At 40.9% G+C, this 16,977-nt stretch overlaps 1 long non-coding RNA gene across 2 annotated transcripts in view; it reads right to left on the bottom strand.

The window, feature by feature from the left end:
* The window catches only part of LOC106017813 (uncharacterized), a 39,099-nt gene that overhangs the window by 4,122 nt on the left and 18,000 nt on the right, over positions 1-16,977 (bottom strand). The window contains exons 2-4 of one of the 2 annotated variants that reach the window (XR_011810506.1): positions 16,782-16,898; positions 14,407-14,496; positions 10,545-10,644 (exon numbers count right to left, since the gene is read on the bottom strand). This is a non-coding gene — a long non-coding RNA (uncharacterized lncRNA). The remainder of the gene's footprint in view (positions 1-10,544; positions 10,645-14,406; positions 14,497-16,781; positions 16,899-16,977) is intronic. The other variant, XR_011810507.1, reaches the window with a different exon arrangement.

The following is a 16,977-nucleotide window of genomic DNA, read 5'->3' as shown; positions in this document are numbered from 1 at the left end:
CTTGCAAGGTTTCCATGGCTCTGAAACATCAGTACCTGAATCTATAACATCCGTGACTGCTAATTTGCTACTGATCCTGACCGATCCCATGCCTGCTCTTATCCTGTGAACATTCACCTCCCAGTAACAAAGCACAGCTGTATGACTTTGTTGCCCTGAAGACTACAAAAGGACAGCTCATTTCTTAGCATCTAAATCTTATCCATTTCTGCACAGTTCAAGAGATGTGCCTCCAGAACAAGTCTACTGCAAGAAACGTTCCATGGTAAGAACTGGTCCTTTTTCATTACAGTTTCTTGTCCTACGTGCATTTCACTCATTTGGTCAGAATCGAGTTTGGGGGCATTATGCTTATTTCTGCGTCGTGATATGGTTACTTTCAACACCTACCAGCGTACCAGCAAAGCCCAGGTCCTAAGTACCACGGTAGCAAACACCCCAACAAAAGCTCTCTGAGGTGTAATCCCCATCACATCTGAGGTACGGCCATTGTCTCCTTTGCACAACTTACCACACCTGGAGGGAACTGAGCTGTTGTAGCCTCACCACTGATGGCAGTTTGGAGGTAAGTTCTCTTTCATTCCCTTGCTCTGGACCAGCCTTGCCAGACATCTTGGCTCCAGTCTGCCACCAGAAGGGTCCTGGCACTGGGTATAACCTATGCCATTACACATCCAGGTTTCCTGGCTGAGGGTCACCAGAAGTGTTGTCCAGTGGATCCAATGGAGCAAAACAGTTTCAGCAGATCTCATCTCTTTCCCAGTGTTCTAAGAGAGATTGTGACATCTCCACAAGTATGCCTGGCCTTCATCTGTCAACACTCTGTCCCTGCTGTTTTGGCATTAAATGAAGAGATGATGAGCTCCCACTTTCCAGTGACTGCACTGAGGTGTAACCACACAAATTCTCACACTACAGTTGGTAGGGAACTTCGATTCTGACCACTTTTGGGGAGCTTACCTTCATAACCCTGTTGGTCTTTCCCTAGGACTCACCTCCAAGTAGCACCTCCTTGCCCCAGCTGAATGAATCAATCTGTATTTTATGCCACTCCAGTGGCTGCTGTTTTTTTCGTGTTTCAAGGTGAACTCAAGCTGAAAACCACCGGCACCATTATGTTAGGCCATCAATTGAAAGTCATATAGACAGGGACCTCAGAAATTGATCTCAGACAGGAACCTTTGCCCAGGTTTATTGAGTCACGATGCTAATTTATTTCCTCTGTACCTGGGGAAATCCTGTCTCTATAGTTACCTTTTCTCATCACTCCGATTTTGTGGCCAGCTCAGTTACCCGATTCTTACTGTTTTCTCCTGTTCATGGCAACCAAAACCACTTTATCCATGGAAAAGTATAGCTAGCTCACTAGCTTTAAAGCTAGTGGGGCTAATTTAAAACACACACGCACGCACACACACACACACACACACTTACAATTCAGTCCAGGAAAACAGCTCAATGAGCTGGAAAACACAAGTGTTGCTCATTGCTAGGAGTCATGACACTGTGCAGCAGGTAGCATAGCAAAGCCTTACTATAAACACCAGGGAAAACAGATGTCAAAAGGGTGTGAGCTGAAGGCAGGGAATTACACGGTTTCCATTTACCTCACCTAACATAATTCTAACCAACACTGGACCAAACTGGCCTTAGAAAGTCATGACATGGGGAGAAGCAGCAAAAACCACCATGGCCTACCCCGCAGGCTCACTGAGAACTTTTCCCAGGCAGGGAGCGTCTACCATTGTCTTGGCAATTTGAATTAAATTGTAAGTAAATGATAAAGGAAGATTATCTTCCTGGTCATGTCCATAGAAAAAAATGCAGTAGGTCTTACTGACACAAACCCTTGAAAAACATGTGCTGCGAGAAACTTGGCTCTCATAGGCTCTCTTCAAATGAGGATTTGTATCTGATAGCCTGCAACTCTCAGAAACACCAAAACCGAAGGTACTCGGCATCTATCAGAGGTGCACAGAACCCTACAGCGCCAGTTTGGAAGACAACTGTGTGTTGCTTGACACGAGAGTCTCTTGCACTGAGCAGAGAGCAAGCAAAGTAAAGGAATCACAAAGGTCTTTTTGTCTAAAAAGAAAGGCCTGGAGAGGAGTGTCAGTGCCGTGCAGGGTTAGGAGTGGAGAAGTCTTGGTGAATTGTTTCAGGACCTTGGACTCTTGCACCACCTTCCCATGTCAGGGTGCCCTGTGGGGTGAAGCTGCTCTCTGGAGACTTACACACTCCAGGAGGCTGCTCGTGCCTATCTACATCATCAGTTCTTCTCTGGAAGCTACAAGTAGTACAACACACTTGCTCAAGCACAGTCCTGCTTCTGCTCTCTCTCTCTTTTGCCACGATATCTGAGAGGAACCCAGGCAGTTTAGATTTTCTGTCTGATAATCTGTCCTCTTAGGGAAACCATGAATTCAAAGAATTGGAATGGTTAATAAATAAGTAAATAAATAAATAAATAAATAAATAAAACAGAAAATGTAAGAAAGCTGGTTATTCACAAAAAGGGCTGCTAGAAATACATACCTACACATTCTTTACTCTCAAACAATGAGATACAATTAGCACTAGAGATGCTGAGCACTGAAGTTTATTTTCTCCTGCTGGCGGTATAGCTCTAAAATAAGAAAAATGGTGTTGAAAATCTGCATCACCAGTACTGGTGAAGTGTGTGCGTAGAGCTCAGTACGTAAAGATGTGTTTTATGAGTGACAAACTAATAGGCATGTTGCTAAAGATTAAGTTTAAATCCCCAAAACTGCGGCGCCGCCGCCGCCAGAGGGCAGGGCCCCGCCGCCCGGCCCCGCATCCCCGCTGCACCGCGAGGTTGGCAGCGAGCAGGGGACTACGGGGTGAGGCTCCTCAAAATAAGCACTTCGGGACATGCAGGAAAAGAATGAACATATAAAAAGGAACCAGCGTGCAAATTTTTTTTTAAAAAAAAAGGAATCACTGTGCAAATTAACTAAAGCAAGAAGCCTTGGGCCCCTTACCAAGGTCAGTCTCTTAATAAGAGTGTGAGCCTATCTTAAGAAACTGGTAGCAACTGGTCCTGCAGATGGACAAGATCCAAGAAGCAACGGAGTCTGTGCTGAGTCTGCCACGTATTCACTGCCACTCAGTGACATGCTGACACGCAGACACTTGCTCACTGCAGTTGGTGGCACCACACGTGCATGGACACCTGACTCCAGTTTGTGGCACACAGATCTCCGTCCATACACATGCACAAAAATAAGGAGTCCCTCACCAGAAAAATAATTACAAATTGAGTTTATTTAGACAGGACAGTCTGCTGATAATGCACAGCATATAGCCAGGCAAGTGTGCTGACCAGCAACCTGTTCACAAGCAACCAGACCTTTATTCCCTTATCACTCTGTTCTCCTATGCGTGTTCCTCCCTGAAAAGCCCTGAGTCGTCCATTTCCCCGCCAGTTGTTTGTCCCCTACTAGTCCCATCATAAGTTTTTTACAATCTCCAGATTCTTTTCCCTGTATTCTACAAGATAGAGCTCTCTAAATTTAAAAATAAAAATAAATGAATAAATAAAAAGGAAAGAAAGGGAAGGTTAAAAGATTCAGAGATCTTTTGAAAGATTCAAGCGTGGGCACAGGCCACAGATCTTCATTCAGTTACTCAGAGCTCTGCTGCCCTCTCCCTTCTTCCCCTTCACCAAAGACAGTGACTGGGGCCAGTAGGTCACGACCAGCTGCAGCCAGGCAAACCACCCTGACTGAACTGCCACCTGCTAGCCCCAGGGGCACTGCTACAGAGAGCTGCACCTGGGATTCGCTGACATTTCTGCAGACCAGAAAGGTAACATCCAGCATGAGGGAGGCTGAAATGAGCAAAGCTCACATATGTGTCTCAGGATTTAAAGCAAATGTACATTTAACAAGATGCCATTCTTCATGTTCATCCCATGAAAACCTTGAAAATTCCTGAGTTTTCCAGGGACTAAAGAAAATTTTTCTCTTAAGAGGACTGCAAGTTTTAAACAACTCAGCTTCGTTACTTGCAACCCAAAGACCCTCTTTTTTGGTATCTAAATGAAATCTAAGTATATATTTCCTCATTGCTTCAACATAAAAAATGTACAAAAAAAAATTGTTCCTGATTCAACATTAAAACTTGATTCATTCCAGGACTTGGCAATAATGTATAAACCTCAAGTCAATAGCTGTAAGTGAACTGCACATTTTTTCTCACAGTACATTTAATTAAGCTCTCAAAGGTTTTAATTTTAAAATACTTTTTTTTTTTTTTCTTTTTTAATTTTAAATTCTTCTGGTTTCTTTCATAATATAAATGGGAAGAGTTATTTGCATGTTCCAATGGGAATATCTAAAAGAAAGCATTAAAACTGCATTTCCAAGCTCTTTTCCTTCCCAGCTCAGTTACCAAACAAATATCCACCATCACTGCTCAGGCAGCTGCAAAACCTGAGAATGGTATAACCATTTCCAGCATTAAGAGTATCATCTATATGGATTTAAACAGGGTGTTGTGTAAAATAATGATGTTTTTTGATAATTGGAGGTAAACTAGACACAGTAAACTAAACAAGGAAGAATTTGGCAGCTCATCAAGCCCCCCAATGATGCCATTGAGCAACTGTTCTCAAGGCTCAGCCTGGGAACACAGGAAAATGGTATACATGGCATATCAGTACACACCTCAAGTCTGTTTAGCCATGTAATAAGACAGACAATTAAGCAGTGGTTTCAGCATTTTTTTAATTTATTTTTTTTGTATGCATAACATATTTTCCTTCCCCAGGGAGCTCGTCACAAGAGGGGACTGAGGTTGCCCCTGCTCCCTTTAGAGCCTTCAGGACCCAGGCCAAAGACAAGGGCAGGCAAGAGAACCCTACCATAGGATGTAACACAACAACACTGTTGGTCAATAGCAAACTGCTCAACTCAGGAGATTTCAAAACACTCACAAACATCCACTACTTTCTTTAGAATGTATTTTCCCAAGGTCATCATAATCAGTGTTTTACCTATTAAACTTAATTTTCTTGAGAAAATATATGCTTTACAAAAGTCAGCCAAGTCACTGACATACAGTGCCATTTAAAAGCTCTAATTATTTTGGAATAAATTTTCTGTCAGTGAAAAGCAGACAGAATGCATGGAATTTGACTCCACTAATAAAATTAGCAAACATTTGCTTTATGTTCCCCTTTCTGGAAAAAAAAAAAAAAAAAAGGTGCTCATTTCACAAAGATCAGAATTTACAGTGGGAAAAGGCAGGCTTAAATCCTTAAAATGCAGCAGGTTTAGCTCTGTCCCTTTTCACTGGACTATAGGATCTTGTCTGACAACAAAATAAAGAAAATTAAAGCCGGATGGTATAGTTGCAAAAGTTTCCTATTCTAATCTTTTAAAGCAGCATTGACACACTTGGAGAGAGGTAAAAAGTACTTGTGCAAGGAAAGCACCAACACACTGCCTGTAAGTGGGAAGATTCTAAGCATTAAGACTTCTGTTGGCTGCATGATAATAGTAACTGGCAAACATTGCTCAGTGAAAACACGTTTCTCTATTAAATAATCCTTATACTTTTTCTCTCTCTTCTCTTCCCCTTTCCACCACCAGGAGTCCCACAGACATTAGGGCATGGTAAGAACTGATAAAAGACTTACACATACATGGTAGGTTGTTTTTCTAATGAAAAGTCTTCCATTGCAAGACATCATAAGGCCATTTGAGAGATACTCCTCTATCAATAGCAAGTTGGCCCTATTTAGTGGAAGTGTAGAAAGTACACTGCCAAATTAAATTTGTACCCACATTTACAAAAACAGTTTAGAAATCCATAAAACTAGTAGGAATGTTTACATGATTTAAAAACATTCCAGGAAAGACTGTAGCTCTTAAAAAAAATCAGCATGTCTCAATCTGCTTGAAGCCCAAACACTGAAGCATTAGGCACCCAGCAGTACAACTTGCCTTCAAACACTTTTTTAAAAAGATGCTTTTTTAAAAAAAATAAAAAAAAAATCTAGCAAAAACAAGTAAGAATAAATTAATCTCATGAATGACTAATGAATGAGATATAGACAGAGTTACAGGTGTGCAAGGCTAGATACTAAGTAGGTGTGGTGCTGGTTGCCACAGAAACAGGGAGCTGTGGCTATGATTTATGAATTTGCAGTAGCCCGTTATGGGCACTTCAGGCCTCCACGATATGGATCTAGTGAAGTACTGCCAGAATATGTTCTAATACGTGATAAATTCCTGGGAGTGACGGTGGACAGTCAGCTGAATATGAGCCAGCAGTGTGCTCAGGTGGCCAAGAAGGCCAACAGCATCCTGGCTTGCATAAGAAGCAGTGTGGCCAGCAGGGCCAGGGAAGTGATTGTCCGCCTGTACTCGGCTCTGGTGAGGCCGCACCTCGAGTACTGTGCTCAGTTTTGGGCCCATCGCTACAAGAAGGACATCGAGGTGCTCAAGAGAGTCCAGAGAAGGGCGATGAAGCTGGTGAGCAGTCTGGGGAACAAGTCCTACGAGGAGTGGCTGAGGGAGCTGGGCTTGTTCAGCCTGGAGAAGAGGAGGCTCAGGGGCGACCTTATCGCTCTCTACAGGTACCTTAAAGGAGGCTGTAGCGAGGTGGGGGTTGGTCTAGTTGCACCAGGGGAGGTTTAGTTTGGATATTAGGAAGAACCTCTTTACCGAAAGGGTTGTTAGGCATTGGAATGGGCTGCCCAGGGAAGTGGTGGAGTCACCATCCCTGGAGGTCTTTAACAGATGTTTAGATGTAGAGCTTAGTGATATGGTTTAGTGGAGGACTGGTTAGTGTTAGGTCAGAGGTTGGACTGGGTGGTCTTGGAGGTCTCTTCCAACCTAGATGATTCTGTGATTCTGTGAAGTTCTCTTTTCTTGGCAAAGTCCTTTTCAAGGAGCATAGCAACTCAAAACTTGCCTGTGTCAGCTAGCAGCCAGTGAATCCCCTTTCTGAATGACACCATGGCTTAATGATCCTCAGCTGTAAGCCATCAACTCCACAACACAGGGCTAGAGATGAGACTCTGCTTTGAAAAACTCTCGCACAGTGTTCCCTTCCTAAGGAAGGCAGCAGGAAGGCTTCATTCCTAATGGTCAGCCCACTGGAGCCTGGAAGTCAGCCCAGATCCTTTTCTTGGTCCCTGCAGGATTAGTTATTTTACAAGGAAAATGTGATACCAGTTTCATTAATGATACACTAGTCAGAAGAGAATATACATCATCTTCTCTTAGTTTTGTTGCTAGTTTTATGAATTGGGGCCTTTAAAAACTTATCTGTTTTGCCACTTTAGTCAGCAACCAAGACTTGACACAAAACCAGATGGCCAGGAAAGGAAACAAGAAAGGGCTGTCTTTAAAGGGGCTTTCATCTATTACAATCAGAATTTGCCTATCAGATATCAGGCACTTTTAATCATCCATCCCATCACAGTGTAATCCAGAAGGAAGGGAGAGAATTGCACTGTGTTGATGTTACCAGCCTGTATCAATGCTGTTACCAGATGTAATGATCTATTTTCTGGCTCTTCACAAGTGTTTTCTTCAAGGGATGGGGTTCCATGCAGTTGAATTCAATAAATACATGTGTAGTTTGAATGACTCTCAGGTTTAGCTGTGTGTTTGCCTCCGGAGGAAAAGGAGGATGAAAACATGAGAAAGACAATTAGTTTATTCTCTAAGGATACTCTGCACCGCATTCCTTTCACCCCCCTTTCTCTAAGTCGAGGAGTCAATATGTTGATGCTGAAGATGGCAGGATATAGCAGTCTTTGTCCCTGTATGCCCTATTAAGCTGCCCTTTCAGTTTTGCTTTATCAAATATAAGGAAGAGCATCAGCACAGATATGAAGGTGCCCAGTAATAATTTAGATTTATAAGTGGAAGCGTATACTATATAAGAAATAAGAAAACCATATATTTGTCAGCTTAATGGCTTAATATGATACTTGTCGTATTCATTTATTTACCTAAAGGTTTGTGTGGGAATCAGACAGTGTCACAGTACTTTCCCCTAACCCCTTGTGAGTACACCTAAGAGTAGCTCCAGATTAGCCAGAATTTGGAGAGCATATCTGGGATGGACACGGGCCACAGGAGTGCACCTCATTCTGAAACCATGGCAGAGATCACCAGAACCAGGAATTTACCACCCAAAACAAAATGTTCTCTCCTCCATGGGAATTCCAGAGCATACCTCCAGCCTGAAAGTCTCTGTGGGGCGCCCATCCTGGCTGTATGTGAATTTTTCCAAGAAGTAAAATCCTTCCTCTTCCGAAGCATCTTTCATACCCCCAAAATTAATAAATAAATAAATAGATAAAGGAGAAAAAAGGGGAAAGGATGACGCTTCAACTATTCCAGAGAGAAAAAACATGACAATAGTCCCGGTAAGCTGGATGTGCAAGAAAAAGTAACCAGCAGTCTAACTAAAGAGGACCAAAAAGGGAGCCTTTCAAAGTGACTCACTATAAAGCATAAAAAAGGAACATGCACAGATAACAAAGTTCTTCAGGGCAGTCATGAGCAATTCTGTCTGCAACTCTGTTTTGGAAATGTGAGCCAGCACCACAGTGTGTGGACAGATGACTCCAGGCATCTTTCTCATGACATATTCCTACAATCCATCCATGGCTCAGCAGCTTCCTTGGTCGTTATCCCACTGAAACAAGGCATAACAGGGAACACTGAGACATATTCCAGATAACAAGAGCTTGACCATATTCAAACTGCTCTTGTGGAATAGAAATCCCAGGAACCAAGCCGTCAACTAAATAAGAGAACAGACTGGTTGTTTGGTGAGCAGGTCTTGTTTACTTTTTTATATGGAGGACATTAATCAGATTAACCATGTTGCTGCTCAATGTTCACATAAGAACTGCCATCATGGATATACTTGACACCAGATTATCAACAAGATTTTTTTTTTTCCAGATGATTCTGATCCTTAGTGGAGGCAGCCAAATAAAATGAGTCCACAGGTCTTTTCATACTCTGTACAGGTTTAGTCAGATCTCCCTCACACCTGGTGAGCATTAACAACATCTACCTTTCTGACATGGGACCTCCAGGTGGAAGCACAGCCACACACAGCCCACAGCCTTGCAGGTGCACGTGGAGACAAAGCAGCTGTTAAGATTCCAGAGCTGAGGTCAGCTCTTGCTCCACCTGCCTTTGCAGCAAGGGTGCACGCATCTGTAGGCAACTCAAGTACATACCATACTTGTACATCTTTTGCAATGTCAGTGAAATCAAACCAGCCTGTGTAAGAGCTCATATTAGCTGGCCCTCAACTATTCAATAATTTAATTTAATAAACATCCATTTAAAAAGCAGTGTTTTCATTTAGCTGTGCAACATAAGTGAAATGTCAGCTAACGTTAGTAAAAGACAAAAATGTTATTACCATAATTTCAAAAATCTCAAGCACTTAAAAGCCATAAAATTCATGTTTAAAGACACCAGTTCTCACCAAATAAATAAAAAAATAAATAAAAGGCTATAAAAAGCACATGTCACAACAGTAATGGTATTTGCTCACAATTTTATCAGAACTCAACACCACATACTTTCTTTGCTGTGAAACACAAGCAAACTCTTTCTCAAGAAGCAGCAATTATTAGCACTTCCTGAAAATCATTGGTCGGTGGATATATCTCTAAAAGCAGCTGAAGTTATAAGTCAATAGCAATGGTCTTACGTCTGAGGGATATGGTCAAGGTGCATGAAGTTAGGGGTTCTGCAATTGATCTCCCACGTTTGCTTTTTATGAAGGACATAGGAGGGACCACACTGGCACTTTAACAGCTACAACTGTTTGTTTTGGAATTATTAACCTCTCCCTACCTTAGCCCAATTCAAAGGCATTCTGAAAATTTGTTTCAGCTTTCCTTTTTGACCCCCTAAAGAGGAAGATATTTCATCCTTACACCTTGCTGCCAAGATCCAAATTTGTAGTTTCTGGATTTCCATGGTAACAGGTGGTGATGTCATGGAGTCACTAAATGGTACAGGGAGACACTATGCTCTGTGTAGCCATGAAAGTCTGGAAGAGAACAGCTAGCTAGTTCTCTGCCCGGCTGCCAATACCATTCACCTCCTCTGCCTTCCCAGCTCTGTACAGACTATCTGCATCATTTTGGAGAGATCCCCAGAAGGCGTGAATCCTTTGGAAAGAGAGTAGAGGGTGTAGACGCATCTGCTCTTATTTCTAATGTCTTAGTCGTGAGCCTCTTGCAAAATCAGTATGCTGAGAAGTGTTTTCTAGTGAGGTTTGGATCTGAAATGATATTCTCAGCCTTTTGTTTGTCACCGATTTAGCTGTCAACCTGCTCAGAATGGGCAGCGAGCTCTGCTTCCACACCTAGCTGGCGCTAACAGAGACTGATGAACTCCTCTGTATGTCAGTGCCCATGGCAGAGCTGGGTGTCTCACTCCCGATCACCCTGCATTGTGGTGCCATTGTACCAATACTTTAGGAAACAGGGGAACAAAGAGGGAGGGCATAACACCCTGATTTCTTACCTGGAGAATGACATCCAGAAACACACACATTGCCAGCAGAATCCACACATGCGCAAGTGTACTGCTCCATTGGGTGTTTCATTCTATTTCACAAGGACACCTGCAAACACTACAGTCTGTGCACCATGAAAAAAAACCTTTCCTGTCATCAAATACTGTGAAATAAAAGGAACAATCACAGAATTGGGTACATAAAAATTCTAATGCATGTGTGCTGCAGACAGCCAGTTACTTCCTTCTATATACAGGGAACAAAACTGGGGTTCCAATCCTAAGTTAAGGCTCACAACCACACTGAAAAAAAATAGGTCTGCATATTGTTTTTCCAGATTAAGGAAGGGAAAGGAAAAGGGAAAGGAAAAGGGAAAGGAAAAGGGAAAGGAAAAGGGAAAGGAAAAGGAAAAGGAAAAGGAAAAGGAAAAGGAAAAGGAAAAGGAAAAGGAAAAGGAAAAGGAAAAGGAAAAGGAAAAGGAAAAGGAAAAGGAAAAGGAAAAGGAAAAGGAAAAGGAAAAGGAAAAGGAAAAGGAAAAGGAAAAGGAAAAGGAAAAGGAAAAGGAAAAGGAAAAGGAAAAGGAAAAGCTACTTATTCTAATTCAGGGCATTTCTTTTTGAGGAAGAGCACAAAGGAAAAGGAAGACTTAGGCATGTTACAGAGCTGTCAGCATGATTTGAATCTGGCTTACCTAATGATTTCAGAGCAAGACTGTCCTTTACACAGTCCCTGTCATGCTTCAGCTGGATAGTTTGAAGAAGATAGAAAGTGAGGGAATTCTGTGCAGAAAGAACTCAGAACTCATGTTTGCCAGCTGGACAAACATTCCACCAGGACTGAGACACAAGAGTTTCACATTTTTCAAGATCTGTAATCTACTCCTAGTAGACTAAAACTATTTTGTTTCACAGTCCAGTAAAATAAGCACAGTATCCCTCAACCAACCAAATCACTCAAGGGCTCAGACTCAAGGGGTTAGTCTCCCTCAGCCATAGGTTAGAGCACAACACAGCTCCCTTCTCCAGAAGGAGAAGTGCAAAGTTGGGATGGGTTGGCACAGCCAAGCCTCATCCCATAACAGAGCAAGACAGAGTTGAGCATGACCTTGAACTCGAAAGCTTGAAAACAGTTTAAACATAGCCCAAGCCATCATCACAATCGGTGCCACTGGCACTACAGGCCATATTTAAGCATCTTAAGTTCACATGCTGGCCTCTTCTCAATTTTTGCTGTTAAGCCAGGCAGTAGGAGTTACAGGAAAAAGGAAGAGACGTAGATGAGCAGCAAGGTTATGAGAGCTTTTCTTTCTCCATCTCATCCTTCAGATGCAGCTGTGACCCCACTCAATGCCATCTGGTGGCAGACTAGTTTCTCACCAGCTCCTGTCATAGGGGACATCTCAGAAAATTTCTAAGAATTGTGCCTACCAAGAAATATTGTTCTTGTCTACATCGGTTGCTTCTCTACGTTCAGTCTAAAGCTTTCTGGGGAAGCTTTCCATCCTACATCTGGTGCTTCTTCTTTACCTGTTCTTTCTTACCCTCAATCCACCAAATAATGAGTTTGCCTGGGATTCCACCCACACCAAAAATTAATAAAGTAAAATTACCTTTGAGAGATAAAACCCCTGTAATTTCCCTTTTTTATTATTCTTTATTTTTAATATGGCTTTAGCCTAGAGCTAAGGTCTTGCGTGAAACTAAAGAAAAAACAAGCAAACAAAAAAACAAAGTCCCTAGACAAATAAGATGAATTCAGAGCACAGCAATGAACTCTATAGCACTCCCTAGAAAAGATGCCTAGGAAGAATATTGCTGCTAGAAAAGCAATCATCTTCAACACTGGTGCAAAGTGCTTCACTAGGGAGGGAAAGAAAGCCCTAGGCAGAAATTGGTATCAAGCTTATTTTATTAATTTCTGTTATTAGATCATAAAATGTTTGAAGTAAACAGGAGGCCAAACTGGGTGGCTGAAAGCAGTTATACAGGAAAACATACTATGGGAGAGGAAACCTCTTCTGAATATTAGCAAGAAACAAGAGGAGCTGCCCAATTTTGGTCCCACCAAAGGGAGGATATAGAATTACTGTTGGTGTTTTGACATCTTCAGCAGTAATGGCTAATGGATATCTCTAAACCTAAAGCAGTCAAGGTTTTGAGTGCCCACCTAAGCATTTTGTTAGCTTCTTTAATAAACATAAGAGTACCTGGACCTTAGAACCAAGAGTCAAATAAATATATAACAATGTCATTTACTATAAGAAAGGGTGAATTGTCTTTGGTAATAGAACATTAAGAGCAATAAAACATGCAGTGCATCACCATGCTAGGCTTGGAAATATGTAATGGCATATTTTAACATTAAGTGTCCTTTCAAGAGGTTAATGAAGTCAGGTTGTGTTTTTCAAAATACTTGCCAGGTTAATCTTTAACGGTCTAACACTGGTGACATTGGAATAAAGGGTCATGTAATGTTAAATATCTGACTAAGGCACAGTTGTAGCATAAGTGCAAGCAATGCATAAACTACAAAGGCATATGTCTGAGACTTCAAAGATGATAGTAACATCTTAATGCTTATACTTAATGGTTTAGAAGTAAGACAAGCTATTTTTCTATGATTTCTATTATAAGTTATTCTTCCTGCTTCCACCAACATATGAGGCTTTAATTATTAGACAGTTAAGAGTGCTATCCTTCAAAAGAAGATGTAGAATATTCACTTTATTTTAGTATAAACTTAAATCCTGTGACTTCTCTTGTGCAAACTACTAAATTTCCAATAATAATTTTAATAATGTCTAATGTCTTGTGGCTCTTTAGAAGGACAAACCTATCTAAAAAAAAAAAAAAAAGAGAGAGAGAGATTAAACTCTGCAGTCCTCATCTTTACGAGGCTGACAAAAGGGACTTCAACTCTTTCTCGGCTGCAACATTTGAGGACCATAGATGCAGAACACAAATATGTTCTCCAATGGCCACAGAGCTGCCAATGGTATTTTTGTCCTGATGACCACTTACTTACAGATCTGAATGAGAGGGTAGGAAAACACAAATTACACAAGAATAAGTAGAACCTAAGCTCCAATACAAAGCAAAAGGTTTGATACCTAAATTTGCTGTTCAGGCTGGTTAACTCTTTATTTACTCACTGTTCTCAAAATACAAGAAATGCCTCAGAGGACTAAACCAGTCATGCCTCTATTCGGTGTACCTAAGAAAAACTGCTATTCCTAGACTAGATGGTGTTTTAGGACAACACTAGCTACCCAAATTAGGCTACCCTATCTCCTTCCTCCCATTCTGTACCTGAAAACTAGGGATAAGTCATCTAAAAGCACAAATGAAAGGAGGCGGTATGTCACTTCAGCACTATTGACCTGACTAATCCTGTAGTACTGAAGATAATAAAAACAAAGATGACTAATGTGATAAGGAACGGACTGCTAATTGTGGACTTCACTATATACTGCTCGACCTTTCTGGTGTGTTACAATCTGCCTGGATACAATGCACAATTACACTGTAGACTGGCATTTCTTAGGAGCTCCAGATAATATAATAGGAGTTATTCCAGACAAAGTGATCCCACTAGCAGAATCAATGCCAAGATATGAATAGAAATCTGTTCCTGAAGAGTTAGCAGCTGAAGTGACACACCATTCCCATTGCGAGCTTCATATCATCCCAAGAGCTTTACTCCAATGAGTCTTTGCTGCCTCTCCTTCATGTGCTTGTCTCTATATCATCTTTCATCTGCCGTGTATAATAATCTTGACACGTGGAAATTATTTTCCAGACATATAATTACCCTCTTGTCTGTGGACATACACTTAAAGTTCAGCAACTTAAAGAGCTTCAAAGACCTTACCTTGCAAGGAACCCCAGGTCCTGCTGCCACACAGCTCAGTACCCAAGTTCAAACAGGCATGGAGAGTGAGGATGTTTGTCCTTCAGCAATCTAGAAAGAAGAAAGGACCTTTGCTGTAAATCTCACTCATACTCTCTTTCTCACTTAAAATTACTTTAGCCAAGGACAATTCTAAGTACACTGTAATGTTTTCCCTTCATAGGAGACTCACAAATGCAATGTCAATCTAGTCATAAGCTTATACAGCAACTGAGCAAGTTCTAGTTCATGGTGCAGTGACAGAGATGCCAACTGAAGACAGCATAATTCCTAATGCAAACATTTCTTCTTTACCGTACTCCCACAGTGGTATTAACATTCAGCAGAGAAGCTTTCAGAGTCTCTGTTGGCTGGACCTCAGACTCATTTCTGTCCGAAATTGTATTTTAGTAAGTCACATTGTATATGCTGCTGAGATCTGAGATCAACACTGTAACCCTCCACCCCCTCCCCCAAATGAAACTGAGGCAATCATGTTAAAAAACACATCTCATTTCTTACACATGTGCCAATGAAAGCCACAGAACTGCAGGTACCACTGCTCCAAAGCAGTGGATACATACTGAAAACGTTCAGGAGGTCTACAGTAATTAGCATCAGTGAGCATGTTACAGTGATCTCAGTGATGTTTTACACAAGCTAAGAATGTTTGCTACTTACTAGTGAAGATACTAGTCAGGGAGATTTTTAAATAAACAAAAATCAAAAATAACATCAAACCACTAATTCTCATGCATGTCTGGAAAAGTAATTTTATTGATTTGCAAATGACAAACAAGTTGCAATAGTAGCCTGTATATCCATATATCCAGTCCATATATCTCTGTGTATGTGTATTGATATGCATACTAAGATGCATCCATTTCTTTAAAATTCTGTGCTCTTATCTTAGAAAAGCTCTGTTCTGAAACCTTAAGAGTGGAAGAGGAAACAACTTTTTATGCAGATCAGAAGTTAATTAGTAGTAGGCCGCTGTAGTGTCCTTCAAAGTCCAGAAGAGGCACTTAACAAACCCTAACAGGTAAATATCAGTAAAGACACAGAAAGACACTGCTGCTGCTTGGGGATTGAGTGGCTTTAACCACTATCTGACAAGTACACAACCTCCAGCCTTATTTTTCTTTCCAAGGAGAAGCCAACACTCAAATTTTTAACTTTTAAATGTTGTTATGCATTTTCCCTGACTAATTGGGATCAAAAGCCTGGGGTTCTGGCCCTTCTGTCTTGCCTGCCACCATGAATCAGGATTTCCTCCACTCAAATAGAATCAGGGAGAAGAAACACGGATCTTCTATTCATTTTTCTGAAGAACATTTCCAGTCATACTAGCATTTTGTGATGGTAAAATGATCTCAGAATTTAACTTCATCAGCTCCTTCACCTTCTTCAAATAGTGACATTGACATGAATACCATAAGGAAGTTTTAAAAAGACACCAGCAGCAATAACTGTATTCTGAACTTGCCACTTGTGATTACAGAAAAAGTCTTGTAACTGTCAACAACTATGTACATCATGTAGACTTAACACTTCTCTTACCTGGAGACTTCAAAAGGCCATATATATGACAAAATGAGTCTCACGGGCACTTCTAGTAGCGATAGGCTGAACTGACTGCCAGCAGAATGAGCACCAATATTCCGAGTACAAGAGAGTAACACTCAAGAGTCCACAGCAATATTATGCAACAGAATGTGACAGTGCTGATCACAGTGCTCAATATCTTGATTGCTGAGATGCAGTCAAGTTCCTAAGGCTGTTTTGAAGCAGACATGGTTTTCTAGAAGCAGCAATGCTAAGAAGTTCTGCTTTCTATTTTATTTTAAATATTATTGATATTACTTTGCCTACAATAATCAAATATTATTGTGGTAAAACTCTAAGAATGACTAAATAGGATAAAAAATCATATATTCATTGTTTAGCCTTGCATAGCAACTTGTTTTATGTTTAGTTTGCTGATAGTATTGTACCAAGACTTTATTTAAAATAAGGAATAAAACTTCTGAGCAAAAATGTATTTATGTCATGGAGGAAAAAAAAAAAAAAAAAAAAAAAAAAAGTGAAAGATTGCAAAGCAGTACCTTTGATCAGCTTGCCAGAAAATTGACATGAATATATCCTTAACTATAACATAAAAAAATGTATCGCACTTACACCAAAATACCTTACTAGAGATGTCTATTTTTGACAGCATTCACATTCTGACAGAGACAGACTTCATCCTTACCTCGCACATACAATGAGAATGAAGTGCAGCAAAAGGAAAAGAAGGAAAACAAGAGAAACAGCAGATAGATTTAGTGTTTCCTTTACCAAAATAAAGCTTAGCTTACTTGTAGCTTTTGGCTTTAAGCCTTTCCTTCTAAGCTGATTGAATTGCTCAGGAAATGATGTAGGAGGGGAGGTTTCCAGCCGTTTTTGTTGAAGCTTCCCAGGAGGGTGATGATAAACTGAAATGATGGGTGTGATAGGAGGCATCAGATATTGATAGGAAGAACAAGTCAGCTTCAGCTAAACACATCCAAAATG

Source organism: Anas platyrhynchos, chromosome 7 (assembly GCF_047663525.1).
Source record: "Anas platyrhynchos isolate ZD024472 breed Pekin duck chromosome 7, IASCAAS_PekinDuck_T2T, whole genome shotgun sequence".
Lineage (NCBI taxonomy): Eukaryota > Metazoa > Chordata > Aves > Anseriformes > Anatidae > Anas > Anas platyrhynchos.
This window is presented reverse-complemented; position numbering and strand designations above follow the sequence as displayed.